This window comes from Oncorhynchus clarkii, chromosome 10 (genome assembly GCF_045791955.1).
Source record: "Oncorhynchus clarkii lewisi isolate Uvic-CL-2024 chromosome 10, UVic_Ocla_1.0, whole genome shotgun sequence".
Taxonomy (NCBI): Eukaryota; Metazoa; Chordata; class Actinopteri; order Salmoniformes; family Salmonidae; genus Oncorhynchus; species Oncorhynchus clarkii.
Genome location: NC_092156.1, coordinates 22,473,341 through 22,489,461, shown reverse-complemented (window position 1 = coordinate 22,489,461; position 16,121 = coordinate 22,473,341).

Below are 16,121 nucleotides of genomic sequence, written 5' to 3'. Positions count from 1 at the left end.
AGCTGGGCTTATTGGGGAGGGAGGCGGGGGACTGGCCTCATTTGATGAGCCTCTATTCCACTTCCCTTCCCCTGAGAACCAGCGGCGGGCTGCAAAATGGACATCAGATCAGATGCAGGAAGCACAACACAGGAGGGAGGGGTATGGGGCACAAGGAGATTTGACTCTCTCCACTCGGCACTCACCTTCGTGTCCCTGCACTGTCTGGGTAACTGTGTCAGGAGTGTGAAGAGGACAAAACTAGAAAAGTCTGTGGTAATTTCACGATGGAATGACCAAACTTTTGAAACTGATAGACTTTGAACGAGTAGTCCAAAGACTTTTAATGAGTAGTCTTTATAGTTTACCTGAAGTTTTTCAAAGTTTGGGCAAACAATCAAATACAGATATTTGAGATGACAGACAGTGACACATTTAATACCGCCTTGCACACTCTTGCCTGCATCTAGCTTATCTACTGTAGGGTGTAATCATTAGTCCAATAGTTGCAAACAAGAGTTTATATTGGACAAATTCAGGTGTTTTATCCCTGTTTCGTCTGCTTCCATTTAAGAAACGTTTATCAACAGAATTGGTGGAATGAATACACCCCTGAACACGCATAAACACAGTTCACTTTCATAGCAACCACAATGTATTCCTTCTCACTGCTATGCACTCTCCTCCTTTCACCTTTTCCCTTTGTTTGTGACTTCAATGAACAACACATCAGCTATGTGAACAGGCAAATAAAACTTTCCAAGCCAAACCATGTCATAACTACTATACACAGCCTACATTGTTGTCCCCATATTAGCTAAAGTAACATCCTAGTCAACATAGCTAATAGAACTAACGCGTTAGTAAACTCACTACAATCATGCAGTAACATTACAGTGTATAGTCAGTTAAATCGGCGGGCCCGGTGGCAAGCTTACCTTTACTTGGAAGAGTTCCAGTGTTGTGTTGGATACTCGTAGCCAGCTAGCTATATCCCTCTGTTTGAGCAGGGTGTTTGAGGAACTACGTTTGAGTAACTAAGTGGGGGGAAAAATGTCAAAATCTCTCTCTCTCTTGCTTCTCCTTCATTTTTGAAGAAATTAATTTATTGAAAACTGGTCAACAATTGTCTTTCTCTCTCTTTGATTCAACTACTCACCACATGTTATGCACTGCAGTGCTAGCTAGCTGTAGCTTATGCTTTCGGTACTACATTAGATTCATTCTCTGTTGCTTTAATTGGGTGGACAACATGTCAGTTAATGCTGCAAGAGCTCTGATAGGTTGAAGGACGTCCTCCGGAAGTTGTCATAATTACTGTGTAAGTCTATGGAAGTGGGTGAGAACCAAGAGCCTCCGAGGATTTGTATTGAAGTCAATGTATCAAGAAGAGGGCGGAAGCTGACTTTCCTCCGGCTACACCATGATGCTACGCTACAGAGTGCTGTTGAGGCTACTGTAGACCTTCATTGCAAAACAGTGTGTTTTAATAAATTATTTGGTGACGTGAATATATTTAGTATAGTTTTATGTAAAAAGGACACATTTTTCAATATTTTACCATTTTATTTTTATGAAATTCACTGAGGAGGATGGTCCTCCCCTTCCTCCTCTGAGGAGCATCCACTGGTCAGCATAGTTAACCAAGCGAGGTCCAGGCATTTGCAATTGGGGAGGGAGAAATAAATGGGAAAAGTAAATTGAGAAGGAAAGGTTGGCAATATGTCCACTTCATTGTGGTGTCTGTTAATCATTCCCAGATCCCCTCTGGCTCCAATAAGGGAGTATAACAGAATATAAAAGAACAATTTGGGCTGCCCCAGCTGTGAAAAGCCAACCCATCACGAACACAATAGCCCTGTAGAGGCCAGAGTAATTCGGCGTGTGATCATGGACACGCCCCTCTCTCCCTGTGTCTTTGTTTAAGTCGGCCAACAGCACATCACCTTGCCCTCCAATGGCCAGATGGGTAAATCCATAATGCAGGGCAAAGAGCGAACCCCCCTAACCCTATCTTATAAGACCCCATTACAGACCAATGGGAGCCCCCTTCTTGCCTAATTAAGCGCAGCTTTGCAGGCCCTGTGCGCAATGGCTTACCGACCTGGGAGGAGGCCCCTGCACCTGGGGATGCTACCTGTTACTCAGCCCAGCTCATCAGCCCTGAGGAGAGAGCCCCAGCTGGCCAACCAGCCAGCCGGCCAGGATGCCCTGAGTTAGGGATGGGGCGGGTCCGTGGCTGGTGAAGCATGGTGGCTGTGTATGGAGTTGTTTTATGGCCGTCTGTGGGCCGTTATATGTTGTCTTAGGGAAGTCACACCTCGCAGCACAAATACCACACACATGCATAGAGACACTTACACTCACTTAGGCTACGTCCACAGATTTTCTCTTATTAGTTCACCTGTACCTGCCTTGTCACCAGGCTTTTAGTTAGCTGGCCATTCTTCCTTGGTTAAGTAATACTTTTCTTTATTTTGTTTTGTTTCAGAATTGGTTTAACTCATTGTGAGAGTACAGTTATTTAGCATTCAAACATTAAATACACTACATTACCAAAAGTATGTGGACAACTGATCGTCGAACATCTCGTTCTAAAATCATGGGCATTAATACGGAGTTGGTCTCCCCTTTGCTGCTATAACAGCCTCAACTCTTCTGTAAAGGCTTTCCACTAGATGGTGGAACATTGTTGCGGGGACCTGCTTCCATTCAGCCACAAGAGCATTAGTGAGGTCGGGCACTGATTTTGGGTGATCAGGCCTGGCTCGCAGTCGGCGTTCCAATTCATCCCAAAGGTGTTCGATGAGGTTGAGGTCAGGGCTCTGTGCAGGCCAGTCAAGTTCTTTCAAAACTGATTTTGACAAACCATTTCTGTATGGACCTTGCTTTGTGTACAGGGGCATTGTCATGCTGAAACAGGAAAGGGCCTTCCCCAAACTGTTGCCACAAATTTGGAAGCATAGAATCGTCTAGAGTGTCATTGTATGCTGTAGCGTTACAACTTCCCTTCACTGGAACTAAGGGGCCTAGCCCGAACCATGAAAAACAGCCCCAGACCATTATTCCTCCTGCACCAAACTTTACAGTTGGCACTATGCATTCGAGCTGGCGGTGAGCTTTACACCACTCCAGCTGACGCTTGGCGTTGTGCATGGTGATCTTAGGCTTGGAAACCCATTTCATGAAGCTACCGACAAACAGTTATTGTGCTGACATTGATCCAGATGCAGTTTGGAACTCGGTAGAGAGTGTTGCGACCGAGGACAGACGATTTGTATGCGCTGAGCACTTCAGCACTCGACAGAGCCGTTCTGTGAGCTTGTGTGGCCAGCTACTTCGTGGCTGAGCCATTGATGCTCCTAGATATTTCCACGTCACAATAACATCACTTAAAGTTGACCGGGGCAGCTCTAGCAGGGCAGAAATTTGAAGAACTGACTTGTTGGAAAGGTGACTTCCTATGTCGGTGCCACATTGAAAGTCACTGAGCACTTCAGTGAGGCCATTCTACTGCCAATGTTTGTCTATGGAAATTGCATGGCTGTGTGCTCAATTGTATACACCTGTCAGCAATGGGTGTGACTGAAATAGCAAAATCCACTCATTTGAAGGGGTGTCCACATACATCGTCTACACAGTGATAAGTATTGAATTGCCACAACCAGGCTCCAGACTCAACTAAGGCAATGGTCAGGGCAAGGAATAGTAAAACCTAATATTTAACATGAAAACATAAAAAGCTGTCTAGATCAGGGGTCTCCAACCTTTTCTTGCCCAGGGACCCCTCCCAGGCAAACCGGCACCCCAGGGACCCCTCCCAGGCAAACTGGCATCCCAGGGACCCCTCCCAGGCAAACCGGCACCCCAGGGACCCCTCCCAGGCAAACCGGCACCCCAGGGATCCCTCCCAGGCAAACCGGCACCCCAGGGATCCCTCCCAGGCAAACCGGCACCCCAGGGACGCCTCCCAGGCAAACCGGCACCCCAGGGACGCCTCCCAGGCAAACCGGCACCCCAGGGACCCCTCCCAGGCAAACCGGCACCCCAGGGACCCCTCCCAGGCAAACCGGCACCCCAGGGATCCCCATCACACATTAGCAACAAGCAAAAAGACATTCATATGTCTTGTCTTATCATCAGGTGAATGATAATGACAAGGAGAAGTAAGCAACATTTGAAATGAATAGATTTGGTAGATAGTTTTTCATTATTTTGACCTCCCCACATTATAGTTGGAAGAGGAGGTGTAAACTCTAACATAGCTTTTTTATATAGAAAGGGAACTCCAAACACAAGAGCAGCTGTTTAGATGGTTAAACAAAGGTTAGCCATGTATTGACAAAATGTACTATATGTCCAAGTTAAGAAAGCTTACCAGCAGCCAGCGGCACTTGCCACACTGGTAGCCTATTCATGGGTGGTTTTTCAAAACCTACTGTATGTCAGATACTTCAGTGAGTGTAATTGGCTCCAATTAGTGTAATGTGTTTAATATTAGGAGTTGAGAAATAAAGTAGATCATTAGAAAGATATTCTACTCTTTTCTACTTTATTAATTTCATTCTGTTGTTGCTAGCGATATTCCAATTTATTTTTAAATATATATTTTTATTTTATTTTTGCGGACACAATTGATTTTCACCTAAAATGCTTGGCCTATTTGCCAAACAGCAGACAGCACCGTGGGAAAGCAATCAAACCAAAGATTTCTCCCCTTGAAATATCAGGGCTGACAAATAATTAATATTTGTAACAATCAATATGCCACACTCTCACTCTTACACACCACTGTTTTCTCTTTATAGTACTAATTGGAATGAACTCAAATCTTCTGAAGCATTCGATGCATTGATTGCTTGCGACCCATCCCAGTGAGTGGGTAAGGTTGTTTCAGACTGGTCATATCAAAGTGTTGCTGCAATGGGTGCAAAGGGCCAGTCTGGAGGAGCACTTGAGAATAGGAGACAATTGCTAAGAGACATTCAGATTCGAGGATACTAACCTAAGTGAGACAGATATGGTCAGCAGTTTTGCTAAATTAGCACTTTTGATTTGGGAGGAGGGGTGGTGTTCTAATGCATATATGAATGAATATTTTGCATTTTTCAGCAAATTAACTTTTTATGAATAAAGATAAATGGATATGGAAAGGTAGGGGGTAGAATTTATGAAATGCAAATGTCAGAAGGGTACAAATGGCAGGGGTGTGTTTTCCAAGTTAATATCCATGGGGTCGTAGCTAATTGTGTCTTTGTTGTGTGATTACGCCGAGATTTCTCAGGGTTTAGAGTCACCGCTATGGGCTGGAGCCAACGCTTTGTTTAACTTCCTCCCCTCGTGGCTCCAAGTGTACATTGGGGCCATGGCTAATGCCCAGAACAACAGCATATAGGTTCTGTTAACCCATCTTCTGCTGGCTTTCCTACAATTACATATTAGAAAAAAAGGACTTTGGTGTTACCAGAACATACCTGTGCTTTTAAACTGCATCGATCCTGAAAGTTTCAGCCATAAAGTTTGCGTTTTAATGCTTTGGAGTGAACAGTCAATTTGACTGATTCGTGACGTGATCGTGCGGAAAGGGTGAAATCAGCCATGCGTTTCCTGGAGAGTTAGTTTGTGAGGCGTGATTGGACACAACCCCCTCAGGAGACAGTGGCCAGCTTGCTCTGGGGGTTCTCCCTCTGGTCTCCCAGCTGAACGTACGGAAGCACCAATTATGCCACCCTGGCATATGGGCAGTGCAAGAGCTCCACTCTAATGACGGAGCATGCCAACTGCTCGCCAGCCGAGGGTCAGCGGCGCTCGGTGTTGTTGCCAAAAAGTCACCCAATTACGAGGCACCTCTTTCCCTGATGGGAGTTGTGGATCCAGCTGTAGGAGGGCAGAGGACTCGCGGGTATGGCACACCTGCATCCTGATCGCACCACGGGACTGGCTGTCTGTCGCCATCTTCATCCGGCTGGGACTGGGAGGAGGGGGCTTCAGCTGGCTGTCCTATACCCTAGCCCTGGAGCTTCTCAGCAGGGCACAGCCAGACCTGGGCACAGATGTTCTGCCCACCCCTGGTTCCACTAAACAGTGTGGGGCCACATCACCACTGATTTTACACATTCAACTGCAGGTGTGAACAGCAGATGTCTCGTCTCGCTGTTCGAAAGAGCTCAATGATCAACCACACCCCATCTCAGCAGACAGGCAGATCTCTGGGGGAACAAGCTTCCATGGCTATCACAAAGCCAACAGCAATGAGTTGACATGTGTTGGCTCACGGGTTGCCACTTGATATGCTGGCAGACTAGGGTATATGTACATTGTGTGTCGATAGACATATGCCTTGTTTCGTCATTGACTCCATTACTGTTTGCGCCATTCAAATTAAGAATTTGGTTTGGCCCCTAAGACCCTCACAAACTTATACAGAATCACCAATGAGAGCATCTTGTCAGGCTGTATCACTGCCTGGTACTGTATGACAATTGCACCGTTCACAACCACAGGTCCTTCCAGAGGGTGGTGCAGTCAGACCAACGCATCACCAGGGGGCAGGATATCTACAGCACCTGGTGTCACAGGAAGGCCAAGAAGATAATTTTATTTATTTATTTCACCTTTATTTAACCAGGTAGGCTAGTTGAGAACAAGTTCTCATTTACAACTGCAACCTGGCCTAGAGGATCAAGGACCTCAGCCTCCCGAGCCCCGGCCCATTCACCCTGCTATGATCTAAAGGCGGAGACAGTACAGGTGCATACAAGCTGGGACCGAGAGACTGACAAACAGCTTCTATCTCCAGGCCATCAGACTGTTAAACATTCACCTCTAGCCAGCCTCCGCCCAGTACCCAACTTGATATGGCTTGAATACATTTTTTAAGAATAATGGGCAAATAGTGTACAATCCAGGTGTGCAAAGCTCTTACAGACTTACCCCAAAAGACTCACAGCTGGAATCGCCTTCAAAGGTGCTTCTACAAAGTATTGACTCAGGGATGTGGAAAATTATGTAAATGAGATATTTCTGAATTTCATTTTCAATACATTTGCATTAAAAAAAAAATTTGAATCAAAGTTTATTGGTTGCGTACACAGATTTGCAGATTTATCGCAGGTGCAGCGAAATGCTTGTGTTTCTAGCTCCAACAGTGCGGTAATATACGGATTTTCACAGCCCCTGTGCTTGAGCAAAAGAGACTGAAGTCGTCACAGAGGTCAATATGTAGAAGAGTTCAATGCAATCGATTCCTTAGACAAAACCCCATCTCTCGGGCCTTGGCGGCTTCAATATAGTATAGAGAACAGGTAAAAATTGTCTCAGAGAAGACCAACGAACAACGAAACTGACTTCTCACTCCTTGTCTGGGAGGTTTCCGGGAATGCAAAGGTTAGTCAATAAACGATTGCGCTGTGTTTCTTCTCACTTAATTGAATCAGACTAATTGTTGGAGGCTCTTGGGAAGAGGATGGAGGATCGAATGGTAATGAGAGTTCGATTTTGATGATGTTCTCAAGCAGGGGAAGAAAAAACAGTGGATGCCACGACGCTGGCTCTGCTATCGATCTCCAATCTGAGCTCTGAATGGAACACTTCAGTTAGAGGCCACTTTTTAAACACTGCCACTCAGGAGGAGAGTCTGGGAAGGAACAAACTTATATGAACTGTCCCTTTCTATCACTTCCAAGAGTGACCATCAGTGGTAACTATAGATAGAGGATCCAGAAAGTACAGATTACAACATGATCAAGATGACCTGGTAGCAATAAGCTTGTACTGCCATAATGGCCTTTTAACCTGTCATAGGAATTACCAAATGACTGCCATTACATTACATTAATGAGTTATGACATCTGACACAACATTATGACGAAGCGTAAGAGCAAGAATTGGACCTCAAGACCTGACCAGGGAAAACCCCAGGCCAAAGTTCTGAGCAGTATCAGCTGCACACGTCTTAAAATGTATGCATTTGGAAGAACAAAGCCATTGGCATGCAGTGGCTGTGAGTTTGGACCATGTCCAATATAATATATTTTTCCTGTGTGTTCTGACCTGGCTGTGCTTTTATTTCTCATCACACTGCACCCTGCATTTACCAGCCAGAGTACAGAGAGTACGGGCTGAATCCTAAACAGTCATTTGACACCACTGGCCCTCCATTCGCCGGCTCGCCACTTCCAGCCAGAACGCTGATGGCCTGTCTTTTACTAGAGGCAAACATGCTCCAAACAATACAACCAAAACTGATCTCCCTTAATAGCGGGAGAGTACATACTCAACACTGTTTGGTAGCCAAAACACAGTGGCGGTGTAGCGATAAAAGTGAATATGGGGTTCACTTTGCATGCGTAATAGAGAAGGAAAGAGAATGTATTCACCAAGCATGATGCTATTGCAACAGAGAACAATAATTTAATGATATGTATGGCTGAAGGGAGAAACCAGGGAGCATGCAATCATTACAACGTAATTACACTCATCTTTGCTGTGGTATTTTATTACCAGCTTATTATGGTTGATTTATGGTTGCGATAAAACCGTTGGTTTGGTGCCAAAGATAATTGCGACCATGTAATAGACATTTGTCAAAGTCGTTTCAATTTTAAATCAAGCTTTCATCGTGTCAGGTTACGTCAATGCATCTCTTCTGAGATAAGGGATGCAGCAGTGGCATCATTTTAAGTGAGTTCATTTTGTTGGAATACTATTTACTGGTTCATTTCCAGGACTATTATTCGATGGTTTGACAGACAAATGATCGTCTTTGTGAGGCGATATATTGAAGGCAATAATCCACCTCAGACAATGTAATATGATTCCAAATGGGAAGATTATGGTGTGGATGTGTGTCTCCCAGTGGGTGTTCATTGTGCCTGCTAGAAAATAAGACATGGCTGTGGAGGTTCTACTACAATCAAATGTGCCTCTGAGTGAGTGAGTGAGTGAGTGAGTGAGTGAGTGAGTGAGAGAGAGAGAGAGAGAGAGAGAGAGAGAGAGAGAGAGAGAGAGAGAGAGAGAGAGAGAGAGAGAGAGAGAGAGAGAGAGAGAGAGAGAGAGAGAGAGAGAGAGAGAGAGAGAGAGAGAGAGAGAGAGAGAGAGAGAGAGAGAGAGAGAGAGAGAGAGAGAGAGAGAGAGAGAGAGAGAGAGAGAGAGAGAGAGAGAGAGAGAGAGAGAGAGAGACGAAGACACTCATTCTATCTTTGCACTGCAATTACACATCTTTACTGGTAGACCACATCCACATGTTGACGCTGCCATGTCGACTATCACCTATAGAGATAATCTATGCATTTCTTTCACCTCACCAGCTACTACCGAGGCACTCAAACATCTACACTGGCGAATTGGTGTGAGGTCTGAGAGTGGGGTTGAGGGATGAGATGACGCAACAGCCTTACGCACATAGTCTGAGAGGCTATCGATCTACTGCATGGGGTCCATACCATCCCCATATTGTACGCTGATGAGAAGCCGATGTGGAATCTTCTGGCACAGCTGCCCCATGAATGGAAGACCCCTTAAAATGAGGGTTCCGGAAAGTTCCCCTGGAAAGGGTGCAGGATGGGGGTCGTCACGCCAACTTTGTAGAGGGGATGGCTCCCATTGTCCCAGAGACGGAGCGGGAGGACAGGGGCCCGATGAGGGAAAGGCTCTGCTAATAGGAGTCACACTGACACTGTCAGCAGGGGGCTGAACCACACGTGACCACCCGGACCACCCCAACACACACGCACCAAGTTTAGCGTATTAAGAGACATGCACAAACACTAATTTTGGGACAAAACAATTCGCTAACATATACACATGCACACATTCAGACCCATACATCACAAATGTGTTGGCCAACACACACGTATATATTCAATATTTCTCACAAGCATACAAATACACAGACACACACAGCATGCATTTGTAGATATCCACATGAACATACATCCACAGGCCCACATTCATCCACATGCACACACATAGGTCTACGTTCATGCATGCACTTGCATTCATTGCTTAGGATAGACTGTATATTCAGTGATCCTCCACTTTGCTGAGCATCACTACACCCTTTAGACTTCACTAATAATCTGGGACACTATTTTACCTACAGTTTTGAGTAGGAGTCACATAATTATTCACAATCAGACCACTTCCTTTTCACTACTAGTCTTAGACATTGCTTTACTCGATCTGAAATGGAATATGAAATCATATCTTTCTGTCTTATAGAAACAGTTCTGTAGCAGCTCAGATGTGACCGCTATCTAAATCACGCTCTCTTATTTTTGGTTTAGTTTTTATAAAGGAGAAGACATCAGCTCGTCTTTCATAGTGAGATGAAATGAGAGTTGATGCCACACCATCTTGTGTTGTTGACCAACCACCAGCGGATGTCTTCCTTTTGTTGTAGAGGTTTTAAATCACATAAAAAGTAATGACATAATGACAAAAGTATCATGAAACATGTTTTATCCCAAAAATGCTGACTGCTGTATATAAATGTTAGACTTATGAAATTAGATTTGCAGCGTAATAGCAATTATTATTATGCATGCCCAATGAAGAGCTCAAAATCAGTTCGGGATTATTGAAATTGTGTTTGACAATGATTCCTCATACATATTTCATAAACGCAACACAGCATAGTCATAAATCATAATATATACATGTATCAATTGAGCTAGCTGTGATTTAGTCGTCTGACCTAAAACTGCTCCCACTGTTATGGAAATACTGTTCTGAAAACATTGTTTGGAATCGAATATATATAAATGCTCATTAATAGTCACAGATAGGAGTGGTTGTTGGGTTCCAGCTCATTCTCATTGAAAATTCAACATACTAACAGTATCAGATAGCACAAGTTAGTATCAGTTCATGTTTGTTTATTTCACTGCATTTGTGTGTGTGTGCATTCATTTATGGGTGACCGTATATGTCTGTTCGTGTGTCTATGCCTCTGTGTGTGTGTGTGCACGTACCGCTCTGTTAAGACAGTGACAGTGTATTCTCCCTCTTCCATCGTGCCTCCAGGGATGATTATTAATCCAATAATTAAACATTTATTGCTGACAGCACCTGCTCTCTCTCTCTCCCGGACCCCTGGGGACGCCATCACACCATTCCAGGAAGCTTGGAGAGAGAGAGAGAGAGAGAGAGAGAGAGAGAGAGAGAGAGAGAGAGAGAGAGAGAGAGAGAGAGAGAGAGAGAGAGAGAGAGAGAGAGAGAGAGAGAGAGAGAGAGAGAGAGAGAGAGAGAGAGAGAGAGAGAGAGAGAGAGAGAGAGAGAGAGAGAGAGAGAGAGAGAGAGAGAGAGAGAGAGAGAGGAGGGACAGAGGCTGCAAGAGGGAGGGGTGAAAAAAAGAGCAGGCAATCCAAAGGGTAATCAGATAGAAGCTAGATTCTTTCACACTGGCAAGGTGTTTTTGTGCGGCGGCAGACGCCGTGTGAAGTTATGTGATTGCAGAACAAAAGGAGAGCAGGGGAAACAATCCGATGCACTCAGAGGAGGAGAAGAAAAGAAAGGGAAGAATAGAAAGAGGGGTACCCCCCAATCTGACAACCCTCGGAGCCTGACAGTTAATGAGAAAAGTTTTTTCATCTTTTTATCCGCTTTCTGCCTTCCAACCCCTAGACTTTGACCTACAAAAGACTACTTTTAAAAGTGTAAGACTTTGCTGAATTACCATTGAATACAGCGTTGGGAATAAGTGGACATTCATAATACAGTGAGGACCCTCATTTAACACTTTTCACACAACGAGAGAGTGGGAGCCAGAGAGCTGCTCATTTAGTCTCTCATAGAGCTGAAAGGAGAGATATAGATCTGAAAGGAGTGATAGAAGATAGGGACAGTGCTCCCCCTCTTTGACCGCTATAGAGGCAAGATGCTGCGTTACCTGATCAAGACCCTGCTCCAGATGAACCTATTCACAGACACCCTGAGAGACCCGTCTAACAGCAGCGAGCTGCTCTTCAACCTCTCCTCCATCTCCTCGTTCAACACCTCCCTACTGCTGGACTGGGGCAACTTCACCGCCAGCATCAACGGTGAGTGGAACACTGACATTTGTGAAGGGTGTTTCTCTCTGCTGGCTTACATTGTATGTATGGTGATATATGTCTGGGGCTTTGTTGAGTGGGTGAAAGAAGAAGTCATTTTAATGTTATCATAAAAGCAAATGTAAAGCCAGCTTCAATGGTGAGTAGACAGCGGTCTGCCACTTCTTAATGGTGCCTCTATCGGCTTATTTCCAAAAATGACTGGATGATATATGTTTTGTCATTGTATAAGGTGCTGTTGGTGTGGGGCTTTGTTGAGTGGTAAAAAAATAAAGAATGTGGACCTCTAACACTTCCCTTATCTGGTGTTTCTCTCTGTTGTCTTATTGCTAAGAATGACTGACTGTTATAAGATTTATCAGTGTATGTGTGTTAAAGCTACTGTATGTGTGGGGTTTTGTTGAGTGGTAAAAAAAGAAGTAAGAACAAGTAATGTGTTATCATGAAAGCAAATGTTAAGCCAGCTTCAGTGGAGAGTGGACCACTGTCTGACACTTCACAATGGTGTGTCTCAATTGTCTTATTACAAATAATGACTCACTGACTGTCACAAAGTTTATTATTGTATGTTGTGAGGTGCTGTATGTGTGGGGCTTTGTAATGTGGCAATTCTATAGTGTAGAAAGAGGAGTAAGAATAGTTATCTTGAAAGCAAGATAACGTAAAATTACAGACTTTATGTTAATTTATGTCATAGTATCACTCACTGACTCGCTGACTGATTGACTGACTGACTGGTGTGGAGCTCTCTTAAGTGTTCATTTGAGTGTAGAGGGAGATCAGAAATAAATAAGGAGCAAATTGGCATGAGAGAAGATATATAGTCTGCTGACTTTGATGGATGGGCATTTTAAGATTAATTTGATATTTGAATATGAAATGATATTTTATTTAGCAGTTTAACGTAAAGATAGCTGTTATGTGTCTGTCATTATAAATATATTGTCTTGTAATTTGTTTAAATTGGGGTGAGACAAGATTGAATGAGAGAGTTTCTCTGCCTACAGCAAAGAAAGATGATGCATTGTCTTTCGTAGACTTATTCACAATTTAACATCATATTTTTGGAATCTCCGATTATTCTGGCAATTCTCACATAGAAACTTAATTGGAAGGACGAATGTTTGACGTGCTTTTTACATTTGTATCACAGAAGTTTTTGGGAAAATCACGATGAAAGTGGCCATTTAGGTCCTTTTTAGACCCATATGTCTCCTGTAAGACCCTATGATTTGTGAACCGTACATGACACAGACAACATCTTGGTGTCATTATTATACTCATAGTGTGCACTGTGCTCTAACATGTGGAGTATGCCTAGATTCTGAAATACACATTGTCCAGTGGTGTAAGATACTAAAGTAAAAATACTTTAAAGTACTACTTAAGTAGTTTTTTGAGGTATCTGTACTTTACTTTACTATTTATAAATTTGACAACTTTTACTTCACTACATTCCTAAAGAAAATAATGTACTTTTTACTCCATACATTTTCCCTGACACCCAAAAGTACTCATTACATGTTGACAGGAAAATGGCCCAATTCACACACTTATCAATAGAACTTCCCTAGTCCTCCCTACCGCCTCTGATCTGGTGGACTCACTAAACACAAATGCTTTGTTTGTAAATTATGTCTGAGTGTTGGAGTGTGCCCCTGGCTATCCGTCAATAAAAAAAAACTAGAAAAATGTGCTGGTTTGCTTAATATAAGGAATTAGAAAGGGGTTCATATTTTTACTTTTGATACATTTTAGCAATTCCATTTACTTTTGATAATTAAGTATATTTAAAACCAAATACTTTTAGACTTTTACTCAAGTAGTATTTTACTGGGTGACTTTCCCTTTTACTTGAGTCATTTTCTATAGTACCTTTACTTTTACTCAAGTATGACAATTGAGAACTTTTCCCACCACTGATTTTTTCACATTCATTTATTCAACATAAAAAATATTTATATGAATATCAACAAAAAAAAATCCTCTCCCGCTGGAATGGAATCGACCAACAGGCAGCTAGGCAAACGGTGTAATGGGAAGCTCCTGCTGTGCCCTGCTCCTCTGGCTATAATGAGGGAGTAGGGATAGGAAATGGGGAGGGGAGAGTTGGGGAGGAGTTAAGTGGAGGGAAGGGCGTGTTCACCTTGATGTTTCTCTAATGAGCTCCCCTGCTCTGGATGCACCAATCAATATTGTAATACTGGCCAACACACAAACACACACTTCCTCTCATGCCTTGGCACTCAAGGTTATGGGCTTCCCATGGTCAGGTATATAGGCTATATCATATGTTATGGTTGGTTTAAGTTGCAGTCTGCTGGATTCTGAGGATTACACTGGAGAGTTGAGAAATTGCTGTTGACAGATGTTGACTAAAGCAGTTTTATCATGGCAATTAATGTTATGATTGATCTGACATGTTTTTTTCTTTATTTTCTTTTTTTTTTCTTTCTTCACTCTATATTTCACCATGTCACAATCTTTTTAGTAACACAATCTTTTGTATCCCTTCTCCCCCCTTTCTTCTCAGAACACGTCTGACATCTTGACTAATAGTATTTTGTTTGATAAATATACAGCTTGTCACTGCAGATTGATGTTTGTGAGTTAGAAAGTGGCGTGGGGAGGGTTAGAGAGAGTGTGTGTGTGTGTGTGTGTGTGTGTGTGTGTGCGTGTGTGCGTGTGTGCGTGCATGCATGTGTGTAGGTGGTGTATTGTTGGAGGGGCAGAGGGCTGTATTTTAAAGGCGTACGTGTGGGAAGTAAATGCAGCCTCCCGATAAGCTGCTTATCTCAGCGGTGGGCGTATTGATAATGCTGAGTCTACAACCTCTCTTTTTCCCTCTCACCTTTTCTTTCTTCCCTCTGTCCATCGGTCTCATCACAGAGCCCTAATGGAGTGCAGATAGAGATGGAGCGGCAGTCCACTCCTCAGATCTATAGGAGCACAATGAGGGAGGAGTGTGCCGACTGCCGAGGCAAACAATCTATTGCAGAGGGATTGACTGATGTCAGCACTGCAGATGCTATCTGAAGCCTTTATTAGATGTGACTCTTGTTTAAATGAGCTGATATTCAATGTGGTGATTCGTTGGAGCTCGAGAGCCGAGAGCCGGTCGAGTTCTAACGATCATTCGACAGCCTCCAATAAGATACGTTTAGAGTGTAAATTACCGATGTTGTCTCCAAGATAACTATAACTTTACAGAGCAATGTTGCCAGGTTTGCCCACATTACTGAGAGAAGCATCACACAGTAACAATGGTATAGTCCTTGCTCTACTAAACCTGCCAAGAGTAGGGGAACTAGACAAGCTAGAGAGTAATAGAGCCACAGGATGACAAGGACAGGTAGAGGAGCCCTGAAGGTTAGGAGGTGTCAGAAAATCTTTATGGACCTCAGCAGCATAACTGTTGTCTGGTGTATTGGGCTTCATTCCAGGAATGTAAAGAAGGGACTTATCGTGAGCCCTGCTCTTAAAGACACCCTCGCTCTCCCGCTATATCTCTTTTTGTTTTTTCTTCCTGCTGGTTCTCCGAGCCAGGACTAGAGGACCAGGGGGCAGTCAACCTAAGGGTGCCCAGGCGAGAAGCTCGACAGCGGGGCAGAGAGTGGACAGTCTGCTAGGGTTCCCTGGAGCCTCATCGACTGTAATGGAGAAAATCGATGTGGCCCAATAACCAATCCTGGAAATAATGGTGTATTTGTTCAAACACAGTCTATATTGGACCACAGCGGATTGGCAATAGTTTATCCATTATTTTATCTATCTCTCCCTCTCTGACATTCCCTCCCTCGCTTTCCCTCTCTCACTATTCCTCTCTCTCACTATTCCTCTCTCTCACTATTCCTCTCTCTCACTGTTCCTCTCTTTCACTGTTCCTCTCTCTCACTATTCCTCTCTCTCACTATTCCTCTCTCTCACTGTTCCTCTCTCTCACTGTTCCTCTCTCTCACTATTCCTCTCTCTCACTATTCCTCTCTCTCACTATTCCTCTCTCTCACTATTCCTCTCTCTCACTGTTCCTCTTTTTCACTGTTCCTCTCTCTCACTATTCCTCTCTCTCACGATTCCTCTCTCTCACTG